The sequence below is a fragment of the Felis catus genome, chromosome E1 (genome assembly GCF_018350175.1).
Source record: "Felis catus isolate Fca126 chromosome E1, F.catus_Fca126_mat1.0, whole genome shotgun sequence".
In the NCBI taxonomy this organism is placed as follows: Eukaryota; Metazoa; Chordata; class Mammalia; order Carnivora; family Felidae; genus Felis; species Felis catus.
In genome coordinates, this window is record NC_058381.1 from 14,355,283 (window position 1) to 14,372,632 (window position 17,350).

Consider the following 17,350-nt stretch of genomic DNA (forward strand, 5'->3'; position numbering starts at 1 on the left):
TGATTTTATTACTTCCCATTATGTAGGTAAATGTAAACGCTGCCTTTGAGAGGCAGCTGAGTTAATGAAAGAGATAACTTGGGTGTATGTATCTTGGATCAGCCACTTAGCAGAAGTGTGACCTTGACTAAATTACTCTCTGGCCTGAGTTTCTCTATAAAACAGACCTAATAAATAGCTCATTCATAAGGCTTCTGTGAGAAATGGAGAGGTGACGCTGCATGCGTAAGATATTGCCGTGGTGAGGAACGTAGGTATCTCATGTCACCATTACTGTTGCTTGATACCAAAGCAAAGTTTCCTTTTGTAAAGAAAGGTTGTCTCTATCCTTGAGGTGTTCACGAAGAGCATGAGTGGGGTTGGTTGCCTGGAGGGTTTGGGTTTTTCTTCTTCATGAAGCCAGGGAGGGAAATCAAAGGGTCTCTGGAAGGTCTTTTCCAGGTTTACAGCTTTGGAATTCTCAAATTGGACAAGGACAGCAAGAGGAGGCACCGGGGTTTGGTTTGTGCTGTGTCCAGTAACAGTCAGTAAACATGAAATAAATTAACCTCTCTTGTTCGAAGAATCCACTTTTGGTTCATTTTTACCTTTTAAAATATTTATTATTGTGTGATATCACACTGCTTAATATTTAATCAGCTGAGTAAATCAGTTATTTTTAAAATGAATATTTCAAAAGCCAACAAAATTGCCCAGAAATCAGAATCACATTGATAAACACTGATTTAACACAAATAGGTAGTACTAACTGCTATAAACCTTGAGCTCATAGACTCCTGTATTTAGAATCTTTAAAATCTGTTATTATGTAATTACACACTAAATTGAGATCAAGTTTTATTTCTGTAGCAATCCTTTAAAATACAGACTCCCTTGGGAGGAATGTATAAAAACTTTTCTTGAGTTATAATTTTTCCAAACAGAAATAAAACCGTGTTATGTGCTTAACTTGTTGTGGAGTGATGTGTTATGGTTCTATGCACTTTCTTTTCAGTTGCTGAAATGATAGATCCGTCTTAATAAACACTTGTCTTTTGAGAATGGAGAATTAGGATATCTATGCTATCAATCATAATCCATGAAGACTCATATAGAACCTGCTACATCTATCCAGGAAACTTTTAATAATGAATTTTTTGGATGATGTTTCTTGAAAAAAAAATTTAAGTATAAACATCCACTTTACTTACCACAATGTAACAACCTCCCCATTCATTTGAATTGCAGATCTTTATTTTTTCCAGCAGACATTTTCAAAATGGAAACATTTGTTTCAATTGCTGCAGTAAAATTAGTGTTAGTTTAAACAATTCTGCAAATAAGCTGACTGGAAGAACCACTCCAAAAATACTGCTATTGGGAAGAGGACAAAATGTCTTCTAAAAGCTGTTCACAAGGAGCATAATTTTTTTTCTTTTTAAAATATTACTTTTTAATTTTATTTTAATTCCAGCATAGTTAACATACAGTGTTATATTAGTTTTAGGTGTGACAATCACCACACACGTTAAAACTTTATTTGGAGAATTAAAGTGTCCTCTGTTTATAGGCAAATGCACATTGCTATATGTTCATATTTGATAGGAAGCAATTAGCAAATGGTGACAAGAGTGCTTTCAGGTATATAAGTTATGTGAATCAAAGCCCCATTTGAAAGAGAACCATGACCCAACTGGCAAGAGACGCACTGTAGGAGATTTTAGCTGATGAATTTGTGTACCTGCATTTCCCCAAAGCATGGACATGTCAATGAGGGCAAGTCCCACTAAACCAGTCATTCTTCATCTCAGCATCATGACATCCTCATGTGTCATGAACGCTGGGAGGCCATAGAAACAAAGACTATTAAAAAAGGTGAAACTCTTAACCTGGACGTAGAAAACATGTTTAGAAGCAGCACTTCATAATCTGAAACCTTTTAAAATTTAGATAGAAAAATAATTTGCAAAATGTTAACATAAAGAAACAATACAGGGCACCTAGGTGGCTCCGTCAGTTAGGCATCTGACTCTTGATTTTGGCTCAGGTCATGGTCTCAAGGTTCAAGAGATTGAGCCCCGCACCAGGGCTCAATCAGTGCAGAGTCTGCTTGGGATTCTCTGTCTCCCTCACTCTCCGCTCCTCCCCAGCTTGCGCTCGCTCACTCTCTCTCTCGAAATAAATAAACAAAAAAGAAAAGAAAAAATACAAAAGGACATACCAGATTTATTCTAGATGTCACTACAATAGACCATGAGAAAAGTAAAACAGGCCAGCTTCCCCTTTATGTCTGTTTATAAACCTAGTAGAGTAAAAAGATTCTCACCAAGAGGACTCAAAGAAGGCTTTATGATGGAGGTGATTTAAAGCAGGCCTTAAAAAAGGCTAGAATTATAATTCATTCAGCAAATATTTATTGAGTGCCTTCTATGTACCAGACACAATGACCAGGACAAACAATCCCTGAGATCATGGAGTTTGTATTCTGGTAAAAGACACAGAAAAAAGGTGACAAAGCTCTGAGAGCAATAAAAGTATTGAGATGGTTAAAATATGAACGACTATATTAGTGAGGGTGGTAAGGGAAAACATTTCTGAGGAATGAATGACATTTAAGCTAAGACTTGGGTAGCCAAGGGATTCCAGATTAAGGAATAACTGCAAAGGCCCTGAGGCAGGAAAATGCTTGCTGTGTCCCAGGAAATGAAAGAAGGTCCAGGCAGACAGAGTGAAATGGTGAGGAGGAAGGCAGCTTCTAGACTACAATGGTCTAGGGGACACCATTCGCATTTTATTCTCTGAATAGCCCAGAAGAGGAAAGAAGTAGACAAGATCAGAAAGACAAGTAGGAATCAGACCAGGACCTTGAGAACATAGGAGAGAACTTGGATTTCATTTTTGTAGCTGTGGATAAAGACAAAAAACAAACACATTTTGACCCTGACTTTTGATTTCAAAGACTTAAAAAAAAATTATGTTGGGGTACCTGGGTGGCTCGGTTGGTTAAGCATCTGACTCTTGTTTTCAGGTCAGATCATGATCTCACAGTTTGTGAAATCGAGCACCATGTGGGGCTCTGTGCTGACAGCATGGAACCTGCTTGGGATTCTCTCTCTCTCTCTCTCTCTCTGCCCCTCCCCCACTTGCACTTTCTCTGTCTCTGAAAATAAATAAATAAACTTAAAAAAAATAATTGTTGGGGCACCTGGGTGGCGCAGTCGGTTAAGCGTCCGACTTCAGCCAGGTCACCATCTCGCGGTCCGGGAGTTCGAGCCCCGAGTCAGGCTCTGGGCTGATGACTCAGAGCCTGGAGCCTGTTTCCGATTCTGTGTCTCCCTCTCTCTCTGCCCCTCCCCCGTTCATGCTCTGTCTCTCTGTCCCAAAAATAAATAAACGTTGAAAAAAAAATTTAAAAAAAAATAATTGTTATTATTTTACCTTTTCAATATGTAAAATTTCAGATATATATAAAAATAGCATGATATAATGAACCCTCATAAACCCATCACCAGGTTTGACAATTATAAACTCATGGCTAATCTTGTTTCATATATAATCCCATTCATTTCCATATATATATATATATATACACACATATAATAAAATAAAAAATAGTATGTCTAAAATAAAAAAACCTTAATCATGATACCATTATTATGCTTAAAAGAATAATAACAATCATTCCTTAAGGATATTTTGACCCTGTCCTTTGAACTTGGCCTCACCAAAACCATGGAGTGATCAGAAGTTATAGAGAAATTGGACAAGCAATTCAGTTAAGCAATCTTGGACAAAAGAACTATCCTAGGGGGGCACGTAGGTAGCTCAGTCAGTTAGGTGTCTGATTCTTAATTTCAGCTTAATTTCTCCCAGTTCCTGAGTTTGAGCCCCACATCAGGGTCTGCACTAACAGTTTGGAGCCTGCTTGGGATCCTCTGTCTCCCCTCTTTCTTTGCCTCTCTCTCTGTCAAAAATAAATACTAAATTAAAAAAAAAATTTTAAAGGAACTATCCTCAATCACTTGAGATCTACCCACAACTTTTCACGGATTACTTTAAAAATTAGTGCGAATGATTGGTCTTATATCCAATTAAAATGAATATTACTATAGAAGTGATTTGCACAGCATGTAAGTGGCAATGGCTAAAATAGCAAACAGTAAAAAAAAAACTTTTAATGTTTCTTTAATTTTGAGAGAGAGAGAGAGAGGGAGAGAGAGAGAGAACTAGTGGAGAAGGAGCAGAGAGAAAGTGGGAGACAGAGAATCCGAAGCAGGCTTTTCAAGAAGCAGGCTCCACGCTATCATCGCAAAGCCAGACATGGGGCTCGAACTCATGAACCTGAGCTGAAGTCAGACACTCAACAGACTGAGCCACCCAGGAGCTGGAGTAAATTTTTTGTCTATAAAATTTGACCCAGGAAAATTGCATATGATCAAAATCATGGCCACAAAAGGATATTCACAGTAATAGAAAACACAAAAAAAAGAGACTATAAAAAAACCTTGACAAGTCAAATTTCCTTTGTAAAATTATTAGAAGAAAGAACCGATGCCAATGAAAATAATTTCATTAAAATAAAAATGAAAATAGAAAAATTGGAGGTGGTTTAACTCTGCTAAATAGAGAATTGATCAAATAATTACATTGCTTAAGTAGAGTGTGTTCTGATAAATATACTTTCCCTGAAAATTTCCTGAAGTTGGTATAATTCTGATTAAATCACTTGGATTTGCAAATGCTGAGGTATCATGTTCTTAAGGGCAATATATAAGGGTCAAAACTTTCTGGGTCTAGGGTAGCACTGTCTGATAGATATACAATATAAACCATAAATGTAAATTTAAATTCTGTGGTAGCCACATTTTTAAAAGTAAAAAGAGATGGAATTCATTTTCTCTTTTTTCATACTCTGAAATCTGTTGTATACTTACATCTATAGCATATCTCAATCCACACTAGCCACATTTCAAGTTTTTAATATCCCATACTAGACAGTACAATCTAGGTAGAAAGAAGGACTCGAGCAAGGATATGGAGCTATAAATGTGGAAGGCAAGTTCCGGGAACAAAAAATGGCTCTGGTGTAGCTGAAAAGGAATTTGGTGCATGTGAGAGAGGCATGGAAGGCAGATGGAGGGTTGGAGAGGGAAGAAGGGAGAAATACATGGGTTGTAAGACTGGAAAGGTAATGTGGACTGCAAGGTCTTGAGTATCTTGATGGCTAGAGTGTCCTGTTGGCTATGGGGCTGCTTATATTGTTTTTGTGTAAGATCATAAACCAATAGCCTTCATCTTCCAAAGAGAACTTTCCTGACTCCCTTCAATAGTATACTTTTTCTCTCTCAGTTGCTATTTCTACTGTCTCTCCTTCCCCTATTGACTGTGCAGAAAAAGGAAGGACTGAATTTTGAGTCTCCAAATGATGGTCCAGAAAAACCACTAATGCTAAGTTATAACCCTAAATCATGGTTTTTGTACTTTCTTTTTCTCCAAAGCTTATTCTTTTCTTTTTTTATGTTTATTTATTTTGAGAGAGGGAAAGAGAGGGGGGAGGGGCAGAGAGAGAGGAAGAGAGAGAATACCAACTAGGGGCTTGATCCCACGATCATGACCTGAGCTGAAATCAAGAGTCAGACATTCAACTGACCAAGCCCCCCACGTGTCGCAAGGCTTATTTTTTCAAACAAAATATTATATAGAATGTCTGTATATAGAAAAATAAACAAAAAACAGAGCTTCCCTGTTTGAAGTAGGGGTTTAGGGACACAAACTGACACCCCCTCCATCATACTACACCAACAGAGGGAAGTTTCTATCATCTCACTGTGTATCTTTGACAACATTGACCACTCACACCACATTCATTTCTTCATTAAAAAAAAATTAGTACACTAACTCAATCTTTTTTTAAAGGTGAGTAGGTTATGGCTACATATCTAGAATTTATTATTTCTTCCTGGATTCCAGTGTACAATACTTAAAATAATATTATTTTCCTTATAATCCCTTTGGACACATCTATATTTGAAAGCATGTAAAATTTTGGGGTGCACGGCTGGCTCAGTCAGTAGAGCATGCAATTCTTGATCTCGGGTTTGTAAATTCAAGCCCCACATTGGGTATAGAGATTACTTAAAATAAGATATTAAATAAATACAAATCAAAAGCATGTAAAATTTTGTCCCAGACTTCTTCCTTGTAAAATTGGAGTGTTGTTTTTTTTTTCCCTAAGGTTGTATTAATGTTTTTCGCAGGACCACTATTGGCATTTTGGATGGGACAGTTCTCTATTTTTACATTTTTAATTAAAGTTTTTATTTTCAGATATAGATTGACACACAGTTGTAAAAAATAACAGAGAGATCCCTTATACCCCACCCCAGTTGTGATATTGTACTATAATTTTGGTAACATCCTACAAAATTATAGTATAGTATCACAACTATTGACATTGATACAATCAAGATACAGAACATTTCCATCAGCAGGAGAATCCCTCCTGTTACACTTATATAGTTCCCACCCATCCCACCCCCTTTCCTAACCCTTGACAACCACAAATCCATTCTTCATTTCTAGAATTTTGTTCACTTAAGAATGTTTTATAAATGGGACTCAATAGTATATAAGCCATTTTTTTTGAGATTGGCTTTTGTTTCACTCAGCATAATTCTCTGGAGATTAATCTAGACTGCTGTGCATATTCGGTAGTTCATTCCTTTTTATTGCTGAGTGTTACTCCCACTGTATGGATATAATAACACAGTTTAACAACTCACCTGTCAAAGAGCATCTGGTTGTTTTCAGTTTGGTACCATTATGAGTTAAGCAACTCTGGGGTGCCTGGGTGGCTCAGTTGGTTATGCATCCGACTCTGGATTTCAGCTCAGATCATGATCTCACAGTTTGTGAGTTCAAGCCCTGAGTCTGGTTCTGCACTAACAGTGCAGAGCCTGCTTGGGATTCTCTTTCTCTGCCCCTCCCCTGCTCGTGCTTGGTCTCTCTCTCTTTCAGAATAAATAAATGAACTTTTAAAAAAAGGAGTTAAGCAGCTCTGAAATCTGTGTGAAGTTTTTGTTTGAACATTTTCATTTCTCTTAATTTTCATTAAGTTTTCATTTCTCTGGGAGTGCCTGAGTGGCTCAGTTGGTTAAGCATCTGACTTCTTCCCAGGTTGAGCCCCACGTGAGGCTCTGTGTTGAGAGCTCAGAGCCTGAAGCCTGCTTCGGAATCTGTCTCCCTCTCTCTCTGCCCCTCCCCGACTCGGTCACTTGCAAGCGCACGCTCGCGCACGCGCTCTCTCTCTCTCTCTCTCTCCGTCTTTCAAAAATAAATAAACATTAAAAAAAAATCTTAATTTTTTTTTTCATTTTTCTAGGACAAATGTCCAGGAGTGCAATTGCTGGATCACATGATAGTTGCATGCTTCGTTTAAAAAAAAAAAAAAATTGGTTCTTCAGTATTCAGTACTGTATGAACCAATTTACTACATTGGTTCTTCATGTATTTTGCCCACTTTCTAATTGGTTTGTATTTTACAGGTAAATTTAAGACTTCTTTATATATTCTAGATACTAGTCCTCTGATACGTGGTTTGCAAATACTTTATCAGAGTTAGTAACTTCTCTTTTCATGTTCCCACGGTGTTTCAAAGAGCAAAAGATTTTAATGTTGATGAAATCCAATTTATCAATCTTCCCTTTTATAAACTGTGTTATTTGGTGTCAAGCTTAAGACCTCTGCCTAGCCCTAGGTCGCAAGGATTTTCTCTTATTTTTTCCCCCCTGGAATTACTATAGTTTTATATTTAAGTTTGTGACCCATTTTAAGTTCCTTTTTGCATAAAGTGTGAGAATTAGGTTGATGCCCCTTTTTTCTTTTTTTTTTCTTTTTTTTTTTTTTGACAAATGTTCAATAGCTCCAGCCCCATTTATTGAAAAGACTATCTTTTCTCTACTGAATTGTTTCTTATACACAAAAATCAGTTGTGTGAGTCTATTTCTTGGTTCTTTATTGATCTACATAGACCAGTCCATCAATACTACGCAGTCTTGATTATGTAGCTACATGATAAAACTTAATGTTGAGGGGTGCCTGGGTGACTCAGTCAATTAAGCATCCAACTCTTGATTTCAGCTTAGGTCATGATCTCAGTTTGTGAGTTCAAGCCTCACGTCTGGTTCCATGCTGACAGTGTGGAACCTGCTTGGGATTCTCTCTCTCCGCCCCTCCCTCTCCTTTCCTCTCTCTTTCTCTGTCTCTCTCAAAATAAATAGATAAACAAAAAAAACCCAAAAAACAAAAACAAAAGCAAAATTTAACATCGAGACAAGTGATTCCTCTTACTTTATTCTACTTTTTCAAGATTGTTTTAGCTCTTCTAGCTCCTCTGCCTTTCCATATAAATTATAGAAGAATCTTATCTGTGTCTACAAAAAAAAAAAAAAAAAAGAATCTTGTTGGGATTTTAGTAGTAATTGCATTAAACCTGTATATCAATTTGGAGAGAATGGACATCTTTACTTTGAGTCTTCCAATTCATGAACATCATAGGTCTTTCCTTTTCTTTATGTCCTTTTTCCTTCAGCAGTTTGTAGTTTTTAGTATATAAGTCCTGTACACATTTTGTTAGACTTACACTTATGTAATTCACGTTTTTGGAGTGATTATAAATGCACTGTATTTTTAATTTTGGTAACTACTGTTGCTAGTATACATAAATGCAACTGATTTTTTGTATGTTTATCTTTTATTCTCAAACTTTGCTGAAGTCATTGATTAGTCTGGATGTTTTCTTTGGAGATTCCTTGGGATTTCTATGCAGACAATTATGTTATATGAAATAGAGACATTTTTATTTCTTCCTTCATGATTTTTTGCTTTCTATTTCTTTTTCATGCCTGTTGCATTTACAGAACTACGTTGATTAAGAGTGATAAAAGCAGACATCTTCACTTGTTCCCAGTCTTTGGAGGAAAGCATTTAGGCTTTCTGTAGGTTTCTTCATCAATTGAGGAAGTTCTCCTCTATTCCTATTTTTTGATTTTTTTTTTCAACGTTTATTTATTTTTGGGACAGAGAGAGACAGAGCATGAACGGGGGAGGGGCAGAGAGAGAGGGAGACACAGAATCAGAAACAGGCTCCAGGCTCTGAGCCATCAGCCCAGAGCCTGACGCGGGGCTCGAACTCACCGACCGCGAGATCGTGACCTGGCTGAAGTTGGTCGCTTAACCGACTGCGCCACCCAGGCGCCCCTCCTATTTTTTGATTTTAATCATGAGTGTCGTATTTTTTCAAATGATTTTTCTGCACTAATTATTATGATCATGTGATTTTTCTTCTTTAACCTGTTAATATAGTAGATTATATTCATTTCATATATTGAGACAGCCTTGCATTCCTGGGATAAATCCCACTTGGTCATGATGTATAATTATTTTTATATGTTCCTGAATTCTATTTGCTAATATTTTGTTAAAGGTTTTTGGGTTTGTATTCATGAGGGATATTGGTGTATAGTTTTGTTTTTTTGTTTGTTTGTTTGTTTGTTTGTTTTTATATATACTGTCTCTTCTGGTTTGGGGACAAGGATAATACTTGCTTCATAAAATGAAATAGGAAGTGTTCCCTTCTACTTCCTAGAATAGATTATGGAGGACTGATGTTAATTTTTCTTTAAAAGTTGATTTCCATTTGGGCCTGGAAATATATTTTTGGAAGTCTTAAAGTTATAATAAAGTGAGAAGACACAATTTACCAATATCAGAAATGAAAAAAGGGATATGATTACAGACTCAGAAGACACCAAAGAGATAATAAGGGAATATTATGAAAGATTCTATGCACATAAATTTGACAGCTTAGATGAAATGGACCAGTTCCTCTAAAAGCAGAAACTACCCCAATTCACCAAATGTGAAATAGACAATTCAAATAGCCCTACTAGGGATATTGAATTTATAATTTACAAACGTCAAGTCCAAAATGGTCTTTGATTTATTTTGAGATAATTTTTGTATATGGTGTAAGGTAAGTGTCCAATTTAATTCTTTTGTACACGGATGTTCAGTTTTCCCACCACCATTTGTTGAAAAGACTGTACCTTCAACATTGCAGGATCATGGCACCCCACTGAAGATCAACTGATCGTATATGCATCAGTTTCTGGGTTCTTTCTTCTGTTTGATTGATCTACGTGTCTTTCCTTCTGCCAGTTTCACAGGGTTTTGATTACTGTGGCTTTGTAGTAAATTTTGACATTATGAAGTGCAAGTCCTCCAATTTTGCTCTTGTTTTTTGTCTGTTTGGGGTTCCTTATGATGCCACATGGATTTTAGGATGGATTTTTCTATGTCTGCAAAAATAGTAAAGAAGCACATAAAAAGATAGTCAACATAACTAAACATGAGAAATGCAAATCAAAACCACAATGAGATATCATCTCACATTTATTAGGATGGCTGCTATCAAAAAAATAAGGAAATAAGTGTTGGCAAAAATGTGGAGAAATTGGAAAGTGGAACCCTTACACACTGTTGGTGACAGGTTGTAAAATGGTGCAACCACTGTGGAAAACAGTGCAGTGGGTCCTTAAAAAATTAAAAATAGATCTTCTATGCGATCCAGTAATACTACTTTTGGGTGTCCAAAAGAATTGAAAGCAGGGTCTTGGAGAGATATTTACCATGTTCATAGCAGCACTGCTCACAATAGCTGAGAGGCGGAAGCAACCGAAATGTCCATGGATGGATGAAAGAAACTGTAATACATACATACAAAGACATATTATTCAGGCTGAAAAAGGGAAGGAAATGCCATCACATACTACAACATGGATGAACCTTGAGAACATTGTGCTAAGTAAAATAAACCAATCCCCAAAACACAAATACTGTATGATTTCACTTTATGAGCTATCTGAAGTAGCCAAATTTATAGAAACAGAAAGTAGAATGGTGGTTACCAGAGGCTGGGGAGAAGGAGAAAAGGAGAATAGTTCTTTAATGGGTGTATCAGTTTTGCAAGATGAAAAGTTCTGGAGATCTATTTCACAACATGAATATACTTAACACTTCTGAACTGTTTGCTTAAAAATGGTTATGTTGTGTGTTTTTTACCACAGTAAAAATATTAGCATATCAAATTTATCAAGTACATTAAAAATAATAACACTATCACCAACAATTATTTATTCTATAGGATTGTTTCACATTTGAAAATGTAGTAATATAATTCATAATACTATTTTACCTTAAGGAGAAAACTACATGATCACCATGATGGATGACAAGAAAAAATCCTTAATAAAACTCAATAAATGTATCCAATAAAAATCTCCTACTTGAATAAGAATAGCAGGGTACTGGGGAGCCTGGGTGGCTCAGTTAAGTGTCCAACTTCAGCTCAGGTCGTGATCCACAGTTCGTGGGTTCGAGCCTGGAGTCAGGCTCTGTGCTGACATCTCAGAGCCTGGAGCCTGCTTCGGATTCTGTGTCTCCCTCTCTCTCTGCCCCTCCCCCGCTCATGCTCTGTCTCTCTGTCTCTCTGTCTCTCTCTCTGTCAAAAATAAATAAACATTAAAAAAATTAAAAAATAAAATTGGGATCATAATATATTATTATCCTGCAATATATTTTCTAAACTTAACAAAATAACATGGATTGAGTTCCAGGTTGCTCCTAGAGATTTACCTTATTCTTTTTTAATGACTGCACAGTATTTCTTTTTTTTTTTTTTTTAATGTTTATTTATTTTTGAGAGAGAGAGAGAGAGTGCAAGCAGGGGAGGGGCAGAGGGAGAAGGAGACAGAATCTGAAGCAGGCTTCAGTCTCTGAGCTGTCATTACAGAGCCAGACGCTGGGCTCAAACTCACAAACTGTGAGATCATGACCTGAGGCAAAGTCAGACACTTAACCTACTGAGCCACCCAGGTGCCCCATGGTTACACAGTATATCATAGCATAAATGTACTATAATTCACCGAACTACATTCTACTAATGAGTTTTAAGTTGTTTTAGTTTTTTTACTATTAAAAAAGTGCTTCAATGAAACCTTTATACATACATCTTTGTTCACTTGTGAAAGATAGCCTTTTCGAATTGAAATTGCTAGGTCAAAGGATATGCAATTTAACATTTTTCACAGATACTCTCAAGTTATCCTTTAAAAATTCTTCCCAGTTACAGGGTTTGAAAGCATCCATCTCTCCATATTCTCATCAACAAAGATATATTATAAAATCTTGCAGCTTTTGCCCATCTGGCAGATACAGGAAAAAGCAAAGTCATGGATGTGAGGGTGATCTTGGCTTGTGACATCTGTCACTCCATTGATCGCCAGGGTTGATTCAAGTGATCTGGCTGGCTAGATGTGTGTCCCCTTCCTCCCTCACTGTTCCATGTGCGTCCCTCTAGAAGCTGCACTTTTGGTTGAAGAGGATGACCTTCCCCAACGGATGAGGACTGTTCTCTAGTCAAGAGTATATACACGCTGCTGCGCTCCCCTGCTAGAACCTCCAAACAAGCTCTCAAGGTCTATTTGTAGGAGAACGTAGGGTATTCAAGCTTCCAAGACTCTAGACACATCCAAACGAGGTGCTGCATGTGGCAGTCTGCCTTCTAAAAAAGAAAAAAAAAATTCATTATTTGCATTATTTGTAGATTATATGATCACTTACCTGGAAAAAAAAAATTACCTGAGTAACGTTTAGACCAGATAGCTGGGTGTGTTTGAAGGAAAACACTCTCATACCTGGAGGAAGTATATATTATACTCTAGAAGGCAGTATTTCAGTATGAGTCAAAAACACTAAAAATATGCATCACATCTGATCGAGCAATCAAAATCCAGGATTTCTTTCCAAGGGAAATAAGGAAATATACAAAGATTTAGCTACAATAATTTTTACTGAAGCATGGTTTATAGCTATGAAAAACTGAAAACAACCTAAATGTCCAACAAGGGACTAGTTATATAAATGATGGTTCATTCATACAGTCATACACAACACATCTATTAGTAGTTATATTGTAGATTAAAGTTTGTTGACAATTTCGTATTTTCATATTATACTGCTCAATGAAAAATATCATAAAACTGCATATCAATATGATACCAATATAAACATAGATTCTTCTAAATTACCCATCAATTTATTTTGTTCAAAGTTTGTCTAAAGGTAAATCATTCATTTTTTAACATTTTTATGTATTTTTGGGAGACAGAGAAGTAGTGGGAGAGGGGCAGAGAGAGAGGGAGACACAGAATCCGAAGCAGGTTCCAGGCTCTGAGACGTCAGTGCAGAGCCTGATGGGGGCTAGCACTCATGAACTGTGAGATCACGACCTGAGCTTAATTGACTGAACTTACCTTAATAATCAAGGTAAATTATTTTTGAAGGCCAACCCAAAACATCAATCCAATGTAAGCTTAGCACCTGACATCCCAGGTAAGTTACCAGGAGTGAATGCAAATATAAAACTTGGAGATAATCCTGACATAAAAATAAATGCCTGTTTGGGGAACTTACAGTGAGACTTCTTAATGAAATTAAGGGCTATTTGAATAACCTCTCTCTATCTGTTCACAAAGATCACAAGCTCTGCCAGGGTATCTCAGGATTGTTTTAAGCGCCCCTGGGGACTCTGGGAACCCTGGGAACCCCATATTGTGCCTGTCATTTAGATGCTTATCCACTGGTTGGAAGAATCCAAACAAGATGCTTTCAGCCAAACATTGCAGTGTCCCCAGCAAAAAGGAGGGCCAGTGTTTCCTCTGTGACAATTCCCTGTTTTCCCAAACCATGAATCAGCCTCATTGTCCCACCCGTTTCTTTGCATCATTTATTTTGTTCATCAAAGTTAATGGCAAAGGCAGGAACATGGCAAAAAAAAAAAAAAAAAAAACCCACACAACAACAAAAAACTGAGACTCTGGGCAAAGAGGAGAACACAAGGCCACAGTATTTAGTTCTGCCTGTAAAGAAAGAGTCAGGATTTCACAGAGGCTGCTTCAGAAAAATGGCTGGAAATGTGTCAGAAGGCTAATTTCACAGAGAGCATCTAATTTACAAAATAATACTTGGCAGTTGATCAGCATTTTTCATCCAAAGGTAAAGGGGTCTCCAAATGTAAATGTATAAAACCTTTCTGGGCACTACATCATGTCAGACTTTTCTTTCCTTCCTCCACTCACTGCCTTCCCTCCCACCCTACTTTTTTTCTTCCTCCTCCTCCCTACTCCTTCCCAGTGGGAAACAAATGATAATTCGACCTGGATAACACTCTCCATTTCCTCATTGTATAAGCTGATGCTCACTCAGTTGGCTCAAACCTTTCATGCAATTTATATTATAAAGAATAAAGGGTGGGGGGATTTTTTCTCCCAGTTATAGCACCCATTGTCCCAAAAGTCAGCTCTGTTTTTAGACGCCCATTAACCAGTTCAAGGTCATATCTTCCTACTCCCTGATAATTTACCACTGTTGTACTAGTTAGGATTCTTTGGTTATAAGTAGCTTAAGAAAAAAAGGGGCAACTTTTAAAGGATAGGGAGAGGTGCTTTCACAGCACCAAAGGACAGGTGTGCAGTGAAGCCACCGAGATAGTCTGAAATCAGAAACAGTAAAGCTGGGTAAACCCTACTTCTCCTCCTAAAGAAGTAAACCCTACTTCTCCCTCCCTACTTCATTCCTTTTCTCTCTGTGTGTCTGTTTTTCTCTCTGCGTATCTGCCTTAATTTCTTCTCTGATTCACGTGACAGACGGAATATGGCTGCAGTGCATCTCCCAGTGCATAAGTTAAAATTCCAGCCAACAGCAGGCTGATGATCTGTTTCTCAGTCCAATCCTAAATTCTCCAAAGAAACAATCTAATTATCACCCTGAGTGACATGTCCACCCCTGGTACAAACAGCCCTGGGCACAAAGACAGAATCAGGTGGTAGCACAATGGCTCCCAAGAGCCCATGCCAATGATGTGATGTGTGAGTGTGCTTCCCAAAGAGAGGGGGATGGTAGGGGGCTGAAGAAATGACCAAAACATGAACCAAATCTGTTTATTGCTTTAATATTTGGACTATTTGGCTACAAATTGTTTCTTGATGAAGCTCAGTAATATTTTAGAGAAAAGATTTCTGATTGCATTTTTATAGAATAAAGTTTGCATGACTATGGCCAGTTCACAAAGCAGGGTTGAGATATGTGACCCCTCTTTATGGGTGGTCCAAATGACCATCCTTACACCAAATATCTTAGCCTTTCCAGTTTTCAAAGACGGATAAACTCAAAATTAAGCAATGAGTATTGACTTTTGCTTCCAGTGTTCCTGAGTAACTGGGAAGAGCTGTGGGAATACCTTGGATCTTGGAAAAGGCAGCTTAGTGTTTATTGATGGTTGATAATGTATTGAACGTAGCACCAAAAGCTTTGCCATCTCGGTCAAACACAGTGTCTCTGGGCCTCTTCATTGTAATTGTTGATTGTGGTTCAAAATGAGGTTATAGAACCAAAAGCACTGTGTAAGCTATGAAGAATAGTACAAGTATCACCTGTATATCTCCAAGCCTCAGCAGATTTTGGTACAAATGAGAAGAGATTTATTACAACATAATATGGTAGTTAAGAACAGGTTGGTTTCAGGGTATCTGGGTGGCTCACCTGGTTAAGCATCCGACTCTTGATTTCAGATCAGGTCATGATGTTATGTTCATGGGATCAAGCCCTTGTGGGGCTTCATGCAGAGCTTGGAGTCTGCTTGGAACTCTCTCTCTCCCTTTCTCTCTGCCCCGCCCCCTGCTCATGCTTGCTCTCTCTCTCTTTCTCTGTCTCTCTCAAACAAACAAATAAATAGGTTGATTTCAATAAATTGTGCAAAAAAAAAAAAAAAGAACCTTGATACATACCTTGTACCATATACAAAAATGAACTTGAAATAAATCATAGACCTAAATGTAAACCTAAAACAATAAGCCTTCTGGAATAAAATAGAGGAGAAAATATTTGTGGTTTAAAGTTAGGCAAAACTTCATAAATAAGAAACAAAAAGCACCGGGGCACCTGGGTGGCTCACTCTGTTAAGCGTACAACTGGCTCAGGTCATGATGTCATGGTTCGTGAGTTCAAGCCCAACACTGGGCTCTCTGCTGTCAGGGCAGAACCTGCTTTGGATCCTCTGATACCTCACTCTCTGCCCTTACCCTGCTCATGCTCTCTCTCAAAAATAAATAAACACTAAAAAAAAGAAACAAAAAGCATGAACTATAAAAAAAATGATAAGTCAGATTTATTAAAATGAAAACTTCTGCTCTTGAAGAGACACTTAAGAAAATGAAAAGACAAGACACAGAATGGAAAAACATATTTGCAAAACACACATCTGATAAAAAGATATGTATACGGAATATATAAAGAACTTCAGTACTCAACAATATGGAAACAACCCAACTCAAAAATGGGAAAAAGATTTGAATAGACACTTCACCAAGTAAGATGGTAAGTAAGTAGCATATAGAAAAAATTTTAACATCATTAGCCATTAGGGATATGAAGGATGAAAGCTATAATGAAATACCACATCTCATAGCTATTAAAATGGCTAAAATGAAAGTAAATTAACACTACCAAATGTCATAGTGGATACAGAACAAGTGAAACTCTCATACATGCTGGTGGGAATGCAAAGCTGGTAGTTTCTCACAAAACAGATAGGCAGTTTAAAGTAGTTAAGCATACACTTGCCATACAACCCAGAAATCCTGCTCTGACTTATTTATTTGGAGAAATTAGAGCACAGGTGTGCAGAGTGAACTACAGGAAAATATCGACAGCAGCATGATTCATTATTGCCGTAAACTAAAGACAAACCAAATATCCATCTACTGGTGAATTGGATAAACACATGTGGTACATCCATACAAGAGAGTACTACTGCCTATTAAAAGGAGCGAATTTTGGGAGCACCTGGGGGGCTCAGTCGGTTGAGCCTCCGACTCTTGATTTTGACAGCACAGAGCCTGCTTAAGATTATCCCTCTCCCTCTGGCCTTTTCTCCCACTTGCACTCTTTCTCTCTAAAACTTAAAAAAAAATTTTTAGTTAAAAAAAATAAAAGGAGCAAATTATTGATACACCAACATAGATGACTCTCAGATCAACTGTGCTGAATGAAAGAAGCCAGGCTCCAATGATTCCATTTGTATGACATTCTGGGAAAGTCAAAGTATAGGAAAAGAAATTAGATCAGCAGCTGACAGGTGTATGAACTTGGTATAGACTACAGAGGGATCTTTTTGGGGTAATGGTACTGTTCTATCCCTTGATGTGGTGGTAGTTAGTTACACGATTCATGTGTTGGAAAATGCTCATAAAAT

At 37.4% G+C, this 17,350-nt stretch overlaps 1 long non-coding RNA gene across 1 annotated transcript; it reads right to left on the reverse strand.

Moving 5' to 3' along the window:
- Positions 1–10,011: 10,011 nt before the first annotated feature.
- On the reverse strand, positions 10,012–12,591 carry LOC123382087. Its single transcript, XR_006589869.1, has 3 exons — positions 12,048–12,591; positions 10,668–10,742; positions 10,012–10,337 (listed from the first exon to the last, which is right to left on the reverse strand). It is a non-coding gene; the product is annotated as an uncharacterized LOC123382087 (long non-coding RNA).
- Positions 12,592–17,350: the final 4,759 nt, after the last annotated feature.